Here is a 13,182-nt window from a genome sequence, read left to right as displayed (position 1 = left end):
GATGCTTGCCCTCTAGGCAGAGTTCCTCTGTCCAGTGTCTGTGTTCTTTTGCCCATCTTAATCTTTTCTTTTTATTGGCCAGTCTGAGATATGGCTTTTTTTTGCAACTCTGCCTAGAAGGCCAGTATCCCGGAGTTGCCTTTTCACTGTTGACATTGAGACTGGTGTTTTGTGGGTACTATTTAATGAAGCTGCCAGTTGAGGACTTGTGAGGCATCTGTTTCTCAAACTAGACACTCTAATGTACTTGTCCTCTTGCTCAGTTGTGCACCGGAGCTCTGAACAACTCTTGACCACCTTTACTCCACACACAGAGACGCATACAAAGCTCTCCCTAGCCCTCCATTTGGCAAATCTGACCATAATTATATCCTCCTGATTCCTGCTTACAAGCAAAGACTAAAGCAGGAAGTACCAGTCACTCTCTCAATACAGAAGTGGTCAGATGATGCTACAGGACTGTTTTGCTAGCACAGAGTGGAATATGTTCAATAAGAGCATCGACAATGTCCTTCCCACAGTGACCGTATATACTTTTCCTGAACCAGAAGCCATGAATTACAGGCAACATCCGCACCGAGCTAAAGGCTAGAGCTGGCACTTTCAAGGAGCGGGACACTAATCCGGAAGTTTATAAGAAATCCTGCTATGCCCTCAGACGAACCATCAAACAGGCAAAACATCAATACAGGACTAAGATTGAATCCTACTACCTCGGCTCTAACACCCGTCGGATGTGGCAAGGCTTGAAAACTACTACGGACTCTAAAGGGAGACCCAGTCGCGAGCTGCCCAGTGAAGCGAGCCTACCAGATGAGCTAAATAACTTTTATGCTCACTTTGAGGCAAGCAACACTGAAGCATGCATGAGAGCACCAGCTGTTCCGGATGACTCTGAGATCACACTCTCCATAGCCGATGTGAGCAAGACCTTTAAACAGGACAACATTCACAAAGCCGCGGAGCCAGAAGGATTACCAGGACATGTACTCAAAGCATGCGTGGACCAACTGGCATGTGTCTTCATTGACATTTTCAACCTCTCCCTGGCCGAGTCTGTAATGTCAACATGTTTCAAACAGACCACCATAGTCCTTGTGCCCAAGTTAGCGAAGGTAAACTGCCTAAATGATTACCGACGCGTAGCACTCATGTCGGTAGCCATGAAGTGCTTTGAAGGCTGGTCATGGCTCACAACAACACCATCATGCCAGAAACCCTAGACCCACTCCAATTCGAAACAACCACAACAGATCCACAGATGACGCAATCTCAATCTCACTCCACACCGCCCTTTCCCACCTGGACAAAAGGAACACCTATGTGAGAATGCTGTTCATTGACTACAGCTCAGCTTTCAACACCATAGTGCCCACAATGCTCATCACTAAACTAAGGACCCTGGGACTAAACACCTCCCTCTGCAACTGGATCCTGGACTTCCTGACGGGCCGCCCCGATGTGGTAAGAGTAGGCAACAACACATCTGCCACGCTGATCCTCAAGACTGGGACCCCACAAGGGTGCATGCTCAGCCCCCTCCTGTACTCCCTGTTTGCCCATGACTGCGTGGCCACACATGCCTCCAACTCAATCATCAAGTTTTCAGATTACACAACAGCAGTAGGCTTGATCACCAACAATGATGAGACAGCCTACATGGAGGAGGTGGGGGCTCTGGGAGTGTAGTTCCAGGAAAATAACCTCTCACTCAACGTCAACAAAACAAAGGAGTTGATCGTGGAATTCAGGAAACAGCAGAGGGAGCAACCCCCTATCCACATCGACGGGACCGAGGTGGAGAAGGTGGAAAGCTTCAAGTTCCTCAGCGTACACATCACTGACAAACTGAAATGGTCCACCCACACAGACAGTGTGGGGAAGAAGGTGCAGTGATTGTACAATGCCTCTTCAACCTCAGGATGCTCAAGAAATGTAGGTTGGCACCTAAAACCCTCACAAACGTTTACAGATGCACAATTGAGAGCATCCTGTCTGGCTGCCTGGTACGTCAACTGCACCGCCTGCAACCGCAGGGCTCTCCAGAGGCTGGTGCGGTCTGCCCAACACATCACTGGGGGCAAACTACCCACCCTCCAGGACACCTACAACACTCGGTCACAGGAAGGCCAAAAAGATCATCAAGGACAACAACCACCGGAGCCACTGCCTGTTCACCCCGCTATCGTCCAGAAGGCGAGGTTAGTACAGGTGCATCAAAGCTGGGACCGAGAGACTGAAAAACAGCTTCTATCTCAAGGCCATCAGACTGTTAATTAAATAGCCATCACCGCACATTAGAGGCTACTGCCTACTGTATCTTAGTCTATTCCCGCTCTGACATTGCTCGTCCATATATTTATATATTGTTAATTCCATTCCTTTACTTAGATTTGTGTGTATTGTCGTGAAATTGTTAGATATTATTTGTTAGATATTTTTGTATTTGTATTTATTACGGATCCCCATTAGCTGCTGCCATAGCTACTCTTCCTGGGGTCCAGCAAAATTAAGGCAGTTTATACAATTTTAAAACATTGCAATACATTCACAAATTTCACAACACACTGTGTGCCCTCGGGTCCCTACAACACCACTACCACATATCTACAGTACTAAATCCATGTGTAAATCCATGTGCAACTAGAAACACAAGCATTTCGCTAATAATCTGAAAAACTTGTATGTGACCAATACAATTTGATTTGATTTATACTGTATAGTGCAAAGCATGAGGTGGATTAAGCTCTCCCAAAAAAGGTGGAAATGGATCCATTTTGAGAGAGAAGCACAATGCCCCTTGCCACTAACTGTGATTTGGCTTTATAACAGTCCACTAAACACTGAGCTGGGGATCACTTACTGGGATGTAATTTGAGTGACACCTCTGGAGGAGAGAGTTTATTTGCCCACTGGCCGCAGCTCCCTGTCTACAAAAAGGAACAATGGCCCTGGGCTTCCTGGGTTACCAGAGGGAACTGCTGTTGAGGAAGACACACATCTTATCAAATTATAATACATCAGGATCAATTTACTTTTTCAATATACTAATGTTTTGCGTACAGTATGCTTCTTATTTTGTAAAGGTATTTGAACTGAAGGTTATACAGTGAAAGTAATCAACTACTGAATCAATTAATATATTTAGTGTAGAGTGGGAAATATAACACCAACTAGCAACCACTTCATATTTATGGTTTAGAAAAGACATCAATAGAACAGAATAATGGAAAACATACCAATTAAACATTGATTCATGATCCATGTTGTTAGAGGTCATGTGCAGACTAACATTATGTATAGTAGATATGTGCAGATATATAGTTTGCGTCAGTTCTCTCTGTATGTGTGTGTGTGTGTTTCTCTTTGTCTCTGTGTCTCTGTGTCTCTGTGTGTGTGTGTGTGTGTGTGTGTGTGTGTGTGTGTGTGTGTGTGTGTGTGTGTGTGTGTGTGTGTGTGTGTGTGTGTGTGTGTGTGTGTGTGTGTGTGCGTCTCTCTGTGTCTCTGTCTCTCTCTCTCTCTCTTTCTGTGTCAATACTGTATGACCTCGGTCTCATGACAAGCAATGACGCAGTAACAATGGGAGATGCTCTCTCTCTTTCTCTTCCTGCAGCACACCTCATTCACTCCATCACTCTGTCACCAACGATCCTCTGCTACCCCACAGAGGAGTCCACAATGCTATATATTAATTAAGTGTTTCAGAAATAATAATAATAACAATAAAGAAATCCCTCCCTCTCTTCCTCCACCCCTAGACAACATTAATAGTGTGTGAGAGAATACAGGGAAGAGCTTCTCCTCTCTGGAATCTAATATCCCGATGTTACATGGTGCAGCCTAAACTGATAAATTGCAGATTAAATGACGGTCACAGTTCACTTCATCCTCCACCCTACACCACACTCCCCTTCATTTCACACGTTTCTGCTATTCGCTTCCTTCTTGGCCTGTCAATTCTGCCTAATCGTGAGAGGCACTAAAACACTAGGCCCTGACAGAGCAGGATCAAGAATGATGAACATCTTTCAGTGGTAAAAAAAAAACTCCAGCTCCTAACTCCAGCTCCTAAGGCTTGCATTACTTATGCAGAAATCAGCGGTGTGCCAGCACACAGGAATTATGCCTGCTGACAGAATATACATGAGGTACATATTGTGAGGCTGGAGCAGCCTTGACAAGGTATAGTTATAGTAGGCAATGGTGACCCCGAACACACAACGGACACAGTGGCTTATTAAAGACCTATAGCATCCATGTCAATATTCCATTCTTTAGGGTTGTGTCCATGCTTACCCATGCATTTTGCCTTCATGCTATTACACATAACCATCCGTGGTATTTATCGTATGTACACTACCTATACACCATACTTTTTCCTCTAGCTTTAGGATTTGATGATCCTTAAAACCTTTGTAATTCTCCACGTGATCATATTACAGTATTTATAATGAACCAGCAGACAAAAATCTAAGATAAATCCAGTAAATGTTATTCGCACCTCTGATACGTAGGTAATTATTTATATTTTTTTAGTGAGGGCAACAAGCCCATCTACCCCCTTTGAAAACAAAGAAAGAAGTCATTAAAAACCTAACTGCATGCCATTAATGTCTGCTATGGAAATATTTGTAATGTATATTATAATTCTCTGAATAAATTAGAGGAATATTCATTTCCATGTAGATGTATTCAAGGCTAAGGAAGAGAGTGTGGGGGGGTGCACATTATGCATCATTTTTGTATTGCAGCCCTCATTTTTACATCAAGCTCTTGCCTTATTGCCTTGTCATTAAATGCAAAAAATAATGGTGAACTCACGGTTTCTCCATCCTAATTGCCCCTACCGTACAATTGCATTCTCAAGACAATAATGATGCAGTGTGCCGGTAGCATGTGTCTGCCTATTAATGAGAGCGTATTTCTAACTGAGGAGGACAATTTATTTGGAGTTCAATTCCCTGTGTTAATGAAGCAGAGTGGCTCCTCTCAGTCTCTCTCTTTCTTCTTTGTACACATATTGTTTGATGCCTTTGAGGAGACAGCAAAACAACTGAGCTCATTGAAACTTCACATATCTGGAGGAACCTGGGATTTCTGCATGTCGCTACTAATCTAAATATTGGCTGAAAATCAAAGAGAAAAAATGCTCATTAATATATAGTTGGGAGGGGTTAAGAGCATGCTACTCGAATAAAATGCAACTCCAGGCTTAATTGCATGGCTTTACAAGGAGCACAGCGTGCATTTCTAAGGGAAGTCTATACATGGGTCTATTTAAAATCAGATTAGTAATTTATTTCTCTCTCTATTGAAATCTGATCCCTGCAGAGATCCCTCTCTTGGATGCTCCACATTCAGCAAACTTTCTCTTTATTACCTTTCAGTTGCAGCCAGATCACTATCCTCTAACACCACCTGCAACACAAACCAACACACCCAGTTCCAACATGAAAGCTTGGTATGTATCCCTTAGTTTCTTTAACATGTTTTACAGGCACTCGCATGCCTCAAGGTTCACAGACCCAGCGGGGAAAAAAATGAGACCTTTGCCCTTAGAACAGCATCAATTTGTCCTGGGCATGGACTCGACAAGGTGTCGAAAGCTCTGGTCTGGGTTGATTCCAATGCCTCCCACAGTTGTGTCAAGTTGGCTGGATGTCCTTTCGGTGGTGGTCTATTCTTGATACACATAGGAAACCATTGACCATGAAAAACCCAGCAGCGTTGCAGTTCTTGACATTCCAGTTCTTGGCCCTGTGTCTGGCACCTACTACCCTACTCTGTTTAAAAGCACTTACAGTGCATTCAGAAAGTATTCAGACCCCATTTACTTTTTCTACATTTTGTTAAAACATCTTAGGGATAGCCACCTTTATTCAATTTTTGCCTAAATGACATACCCAAATCTAACTGCCTGTAGCTCAGGCCCTGAAGCAAGGATATGCATACAGTGCCTTGCGAAAGTATTCGGCCCCCTTGAACTTTGCGACCTTTTGCCACATTTCAGGCTTCAAACATAAAGATATAAAACTGTATTTTTTTGTGAAGAATCAACAACAAGTGGGACACAATCATGAAGTGGAACGACATTTATTGGATATTTCAAACTTTTTTAACAAATCAAAAACTGAAACATTGGGCGTGCAAAATTATTCAGCCCCCTTAAGTTAATACTTTGTAGCGCCACCTTTTGCTGCGATTACAGCTGTAAGTCGCTTGGGGTATTTCTCTATCAGTTTTGCACATCGAGAGACTGACATTTTACCCCATTCCTCCTTGCAAAACAGCTCGAGCTCAGTGAGGTTGGATGGAGAGCATTTGTGAACAGCAGTTTTCAGTTCTTTCCACAGATTCTCGATTGGATTCAGGTCTGGACTTTGACTTGGCCATTCTAACACCTGGATATGTTTATTTTTGAACCATTCCATTGTAGATTTTGCTTTATGTTTTGGATCATTGTCTTGTTGGAAGACAAATCTCCGTCCCAGTCTCAGGTCTTTTGCAGACTCCATCAGGTTTTCTTCCAGAATGGTCCTGTATTTGGCTCCATCCATCTTCCCATCAATTTTAACCATCATGTTGTGTTCAGGGTGATGAGCTGTTTTGCTTTTACGCCAAACATAACGTTTTGCATTGTTGCCAAAAAGTTACATTTTGGTTTCATCTGACCAGAGCACCTTCTTCCACATGTTTGGTGTGTCTCCCAGGTGGCTTGTGGCAAACTTTAAACAACACTTTTTATGGATATCTTTAAGAAATGGCTTTCTTCTTGCCACTCTTCCATAAAGGCCAGATTTGTGCAATATACGACTGATTGTTGTCCTATGGACAGAGTCTCCCACCTCAGCTGTAGATTTCTGCAGTTCATCCAGAGTGATCATGGGCCTCTTGGCTGCATCTCTGATCAGTCTTCTCCTTGTATGAGCTGAAAGTTTAGAGGGACGGCCAGGTCTTGGTAGATTTGCAGTGGTCTGATACTCCTTCCATTTCAATATTATCGCTTGCACAGTGCTCTTTGGGATGTTTAAAGCTTGGGAAATCTTTTTGCATCCAAATCCGGCTTTAAACTTCTTCACAACAGTATCTCGGACCTGCCTGGTGTGTTCCTTGTTCTTCATGATGCTCTCTGCGCTTTTAACGGACCTCTGAGACTATCACAGTGTAGGTGCATTTATACGGAGACTTGATTACACACAGGTGGATTGTATTTATCATCATTAGTCATTTAGGTCAACATTGGATCATTCAGAGATCCTCACTGAACTTCTGGAGAGAGTTTGCTGCACTGGAAGTAAAGGGGCTGAATAATTTTGCACGCCCAATTTTTCAGTTTTTGATTTGTTAAAAAAGTTTGAAATATCCAATAAATGTTGTTCCACTTCATGATTGTGTCCCACTTGTTGTTGATTCTTCACAAAAAAATACAGTTTTATATCTTTCTGTTTGAAGCCTGAAATGTGGCAAAAGGTCGCAAAGTTCAAGGGGGCCGAATACTTTCGCAAGGCACTGTATTATTGGTACCATTTGAAAGGAAGCACTTTGAAGTTTGTGGAAATGTGAATTGAATGTAGAAGAATATAACACAATAGATCTGGTAGAGGAAAATACAAAGAGAAAAAAAAGAAATTCTACCACCGTCTTTGAAATGTAACAGAAAGGTCCCACTTCCAGCCATCACTCTGGTTATAATTCCATTGCTGTTCGCAAGATGGCAGCAATGTATGTGAAACGTTTCAGATGGATAACTTGAAGTATGAGCGAACTACATGACATTTAGTCTGAAGTCACCCAGGTACATTTGGGCAAATAGTGAAGGAGACATTTGCATTCATATGACATTTTTCTGCAAGAATATCGTCAAATCTGTATACTTGGACTTTGATTTAGCTTTTCCAGTATTAGTAGCCATACTATAAGTTCAACATTTGCAAAACAACCAGTTTTCATAACTTCATAACTCTGAATATTCTTATAATTTTTGTCCAAAAGGAAAAGGCATGCTGTCGTACTAGGTCAGTAGCTACATTTTACGACAGATACAGGGTTTCCAAATATTTCCGTAAAGCCCGGCTCATTGGCTATCTAGCTAGCTTTGTTTGACCCCGATTGGTGATTATTTGACAAAGTTAGAGTCGTTCAAGTGAAGACCGCCCGCGTCATCGGCGTGCCATGAAGGCGTCGCTTTCTGACTAAATATGGTGTTCTATAGGATATACTACACCCCTAATGATATAGTGAAGTCTGGTTACATTCTAGGATCTCAGTGGAATACATACAAATGTGATTTGACTGGTAGAAACAACGTTTAGGGTTAGATTTTCACATATTCCTTTCTTTGCAAATTGAACGAGTGGAAATACAAAATCAATTGTGCATGTTATATGGACTTTTTTAGGATATGAAAAGGATTTTATCTAACAAAACAACACTTCATGTCATCTCTGGGACCCTTTGGATGATAAATCAGAGCAAGATTTCAGAATGTAAGGGAAAACCCCACTAAAATGGACAAAAATGAATGGGAACTTATTGGCACCGTACGAAACATATACACGATGTACAATACCACTCAAATGGACGGCATTTCATTCAAAACTTATTGCAAATGTCATATGGCAAATGCTAAGTGTCATACAGCAAAAATCCAATAGATGGCAAGCGAGCTTCACAGTACATGTTCACATTGCAAATGCACATCAAGACCCATGGGTCAAATTTTGAAAATTTGAAATGTAAAAAAAATACTTATGACACCCTTAAAAAAGTGCTTTCTGGATCGTTTTTCAAAATTCTTTCGATTCTTTTGTCAATTATACATGTATAAGAATTGTACGAACATACTTTTGTCAGATTTTATTGTCAGATTTAAAAAAAATTGTCGATAAGGCATATGACTTGTACATTTGCAATTTGATTTCATAGGAAGTCAAAAGTCGAAGTCAAAAGTCAGTGAACCATTGCCAAATGCCATGAGAAATGTCCAAATGCAATATGAAAGTACTGAAAGTGCCAAATCACGATGTTTTGTCCATTTGCAATATGATATCATAGGAAGTCAAAGTCAAAAGTCAGTGAACCATGTCCAAATGGCTTTTTATACTGCCCAAATGATACAGTGCCTTGCGAAAGTATTCGGCCCCCTTGAACTTTGCGACCTTTTGCCACATTTCAGGCTTCAAACATAAAGATATAAAACTGTATTTTTTTTGTGAAGAATCAACAACAAGTGGGACACAATCATGAAGTGGAACGACATTTATTGGATATTTCAAACTTTTTTAACAAATCAAAAACTGAAAAATTGGGCGTGCAAAATTATTCAGCCCCCTTAAGTTAATACTTTGTAGCGCCACCTTTTGCTGCGATTACAGCTGTAAGTCGCTTCGGTTATGTCTCTATCAGTTTTGCACATCGAGAGACTGACATTTTTTCCCATTCCTCCTTGCAAAACAGCTCGAGCTCAGTGAGGTTGGATGGAGAGCATTTGTGAACAGCAGTTTTCAGTTCTTTCCACAGATTCTTGATTGGATTCAGGTCTGGACTTTGACTTGACCATTCTAACACCTGGATATGTTTATTTTTGAACCATTCCATTGTAGATTTTGCTTTATGTTTTGGATCATTGTCTTGTTGGAAGACAAATCTCCGTCCCAGTCTCAGGTCTTTTGCAGACTCCATCAGGTTTTCTTCCAGAATGGTCCTGTATTTGGCTCCATCCATCTTCCCATCAATTTGAACCATCTTCCCTGTCCCTGCTGAAGAAAAGCAGGCCCAAACCATGATGCTGCCACCACCATGTTTGACAGTGGGGATGGTGTGTTCAGGGTGATGAGCTGTGTTGCTTTTACGCCAAACATAACGTTTTGCATTGTTGCCAAAAAGTTCAATTTTGGTTTCATCTGACCAGAGCACCTTCTTCCACATGTTTGGTGTGTCTCCCAGGTGGCTTGTGGCAAACTTTAAACAACACTTTTTATGGATATCTTTAAGAAATGGCTTTCTTCTTGCCACTCTTCCATAAAGGCCAGATTTGTGCAATATACGACTGATTTTTGTCCTATGGACAGAGTCTCCCACCTCAGCTGTAGATCTCTGCAGTTCATCCAGAGTGATCATGGGCCTCTTGGCTGCATCTCTGATCAGTCTTCTCCTTGTATGAGCTGAAAGTTTAGAGGGACGGCCAGGTCTTGGTAGATTTGCAGTGGTCTGATACTCCTTCCATTTCAATATTATCGCTTGCACAGTGCTCCTTGGGATGTTTAAAGCTTGGGAAATCTTTTTGTATCCAAATCCGGCTTTAAACTTCTTCACAACAGTATCTCGGACCTGCCTGGTGTGTTCCTTGTTCTTCATGATGCTCTCTGCGCTTTTAACGGACCTTTGAGACTATCACAGTGCAGGTGCATTTATACGGAGACTTGATTACACACAGGTGTATTGTATTTATCATCATTAGTCATTTAGGTCAACATTGGATTATTCAGAGATCCTCACTGAACTTCTGGAGAGAGTTTGCTGCACTGAAAGTAAAGGGGCTGAATAATTTTGCACGCCCAATTTTTCAGTTTTTGATTTGTTAAAAAAGTTTGAAATATCCAATAAATGTCGTTCCACTTCATTATTGTGTCCCACTTGTTGTTGATTCTTCACAAAAAAATACAGTTTTATATCTTTATGTTTGAAGCCTGAAATGTGGCAAAAGGTCGCAAAGTTCAAGGGGGCCGAATACTTTCGCAAGGCACTGTATATGGCACTAAGCCATGAATCAACCTAGATGCTCTATTTGTCATGTATGATGAGGGAGAAGTGGGACTCTTGTTATTTAATGTTTTTTTTTAAACGTCCAAAATGACCAGGGGTGCCCCCTATTGGATGGGCACGGGTGGGGGGGTTCTCCCTACCCAACCGTAGACCCCTTGCTCCCCCTAAAGACATTAAAAACCATTTAAAAATATGCTCCTGGTAACCCATTCCAATCACCAGGTGCACAGCTGTCCATTTACAATATGTTTCAATGGACATTTACCATCATGAATTTGACAAGCTCAAAAATACTGCAGAAATGCGAAATTGACTGGCCCGATGAACTTGGGATGGCCGGGCAGTGATTCTGGTTCCTCTACATCGCTCGATGGTGTTGATTTCAGAATGTCAATTTGGTGATGGTCTATCACTGTTTAAACATATTGCAAATGGACACAAGTCAGCCAGCAAGTCAGCGTCCATCAGTCAATTAGATATCATTCTGACACCAAACTGATACAAACTGACACCACACCCACTTTTCAAACTCGTTTAGAAACCAACTATCACATACAGTGGGGCAAAAAAGTATTTAGTCAGCCACCAATTGTGCAAGCTCTCACACTTAAAAAGATGAGAGAGGCCTGTAATTTTCATCATAGGTACACTTCAACTATGACAGACAAAATGAGAAAAAAAATCCAGAAAATCACATTGTAGGATTTTTAATGAATTTATTTGCAAATTATGGTGGAAAATAAGTATTTGGTCACCTGCAAACAAGCAAGATTGGACAGCTTTCGATAGAAAACACTGTAACGTTTCCAAAACTGTAAAGATATTGTCTGTGAGTATAACAGAACTGATGTTGCAAGCGAAAGCCTGAGAAAAATTCAATCTGGAAGTGCCCCAGGTTTTGAAAGCGCTGCGTTCCAATGACTCCCTATTTGGCTGTGAATGTACCATCAACGAGCTTACTGTGGCCTCCATCATTCTTAAATGGAAGATGTTTGGAACCACCAAGACTCTTCCTAGAGCTGGTTGCCCAGCCAAACAGCAATTCGGGGAGAAGGGCCTTGGTCAGGGACGTGATCAAGATCCCAATGGTCACTCTGACAGAGCTCCAGAGTTCCTCGGTGGAGATGGGAGAACCTTCCAGAAGGACAACCATCTATGCAGCACTCCAACAATCAGGCCTTTATGGTAGAGTGGCCAGACAGAAGCCACTCCTCAGTAAAAGGCACGACAGTCCGCTTGGAGTATGAGAAAAAGGCACCTAAAGGACTCTCAGACCATGTGAAACAAGATTCTCTGGTCTGATGAAACCAAGATTGAACTCTTTGGTCTGAATGCCAAATGCACATCTGGAGGTAGCCTGGCATCATCCCTACAGTGAAGCATGGTAGTGACAGCATCATGCTGTGGGGATGTTTTTCAGCAGCAGGGACTGGCAGACCAGTCGGGATTGTGGGAAAGATGAACGGAGGAAAGTACAGAAAGATCCTTGATGAAAACCTGCTGCAGAGCACTCAGGACCTCAGACTGGGGCGAAGGTTCACCTTCCAACAGGACAATGACCCTAAGCACACATCCAAAACAATGCAGCAGACTTGGACCAGCTCCGCAATGCCATCTCATCCCAAGGAGCAACCATTGGTAGGCACGAGGAGTTGCTTCGCAGTCTGATGGAAGGGTTCCAGGTCGTGGCCGAACGTTACCACCTAGTATTGGACACATTGTGGGAGCTTACCCCGCTCACCTCCTCCGGAGCGCTTCGATGGAGAGTTGGGCAGCTGTCGGGCGTTTCTCGCTCAGTGTTCCCGCGTCATGGATCTGCAGCCTTCCTCCTCCTCGAACCTCTCTAAGATAGCGTACCTCATCACGCTGATGTCTGGGAGGGCCCTCGTCTGGGGTATGGCTGTTTGGGAACAACAGTCGGCCACATGCTTCAGTCTGTAGGGATTCGTGGTTGAGGTGGGAAAAGTTTTTGAGGCTCCGGTGTCCGGGAGAGAGGCTGCCCGGAAGTTACTCCAGCTTCGGCAGGACTCCCTCAGTGTGGCAGACTATGTGGTGGATTTCTGCATGCTAGCAGTTGAGGGTGCCTGGAACCGGGCAGCGCTGTTTGACATGTTCCTGAATTTATTATCGGAGGAAGTAAAGGATGAGCTTGCAGGCCGGGATCTACCGACGGACCTCGACACACTCATTGCTTTAACCATCCAGATCGATGGTCGGCTACGGGAACATAGGAGGGAGAAGAGGTCTGATTGCGGTCCCAATTGCTCACTCAAGGATCCCGCCTTACATCTGAATAACTCCGGAATTCCACGGTGTCTATGTCCCCAAGAGGATCCGAGCTTACCCGAGTTCCTCCAAGAGCCTTCAAAGACTGCCGATTCACCTCTTCCCAAGCCAATGCAGCTCGGCAGGGCTAGG

Source organism: Oncorhynchus mykiss, chromosome 6, assembly GCF_057628025.1.
Source record: "Oncorhynchus mykiss isolate SJ-2025 chromosome 6, ASM5762802v1, whole genome shotgun sequence".
Classification (NCBI taxonomy): domain Eukaryota; kingdom Metazoa; phylum Chordata; class Actinopteri; order Salmoniformes; family Salmonidae; genus Oncorhynchus; species Oncorhynchus mykiss.
The sequence above is the reverse complement of the archived record's forward strand: the minus strand, read 5'-3'. Positions refer to the sequence as shown.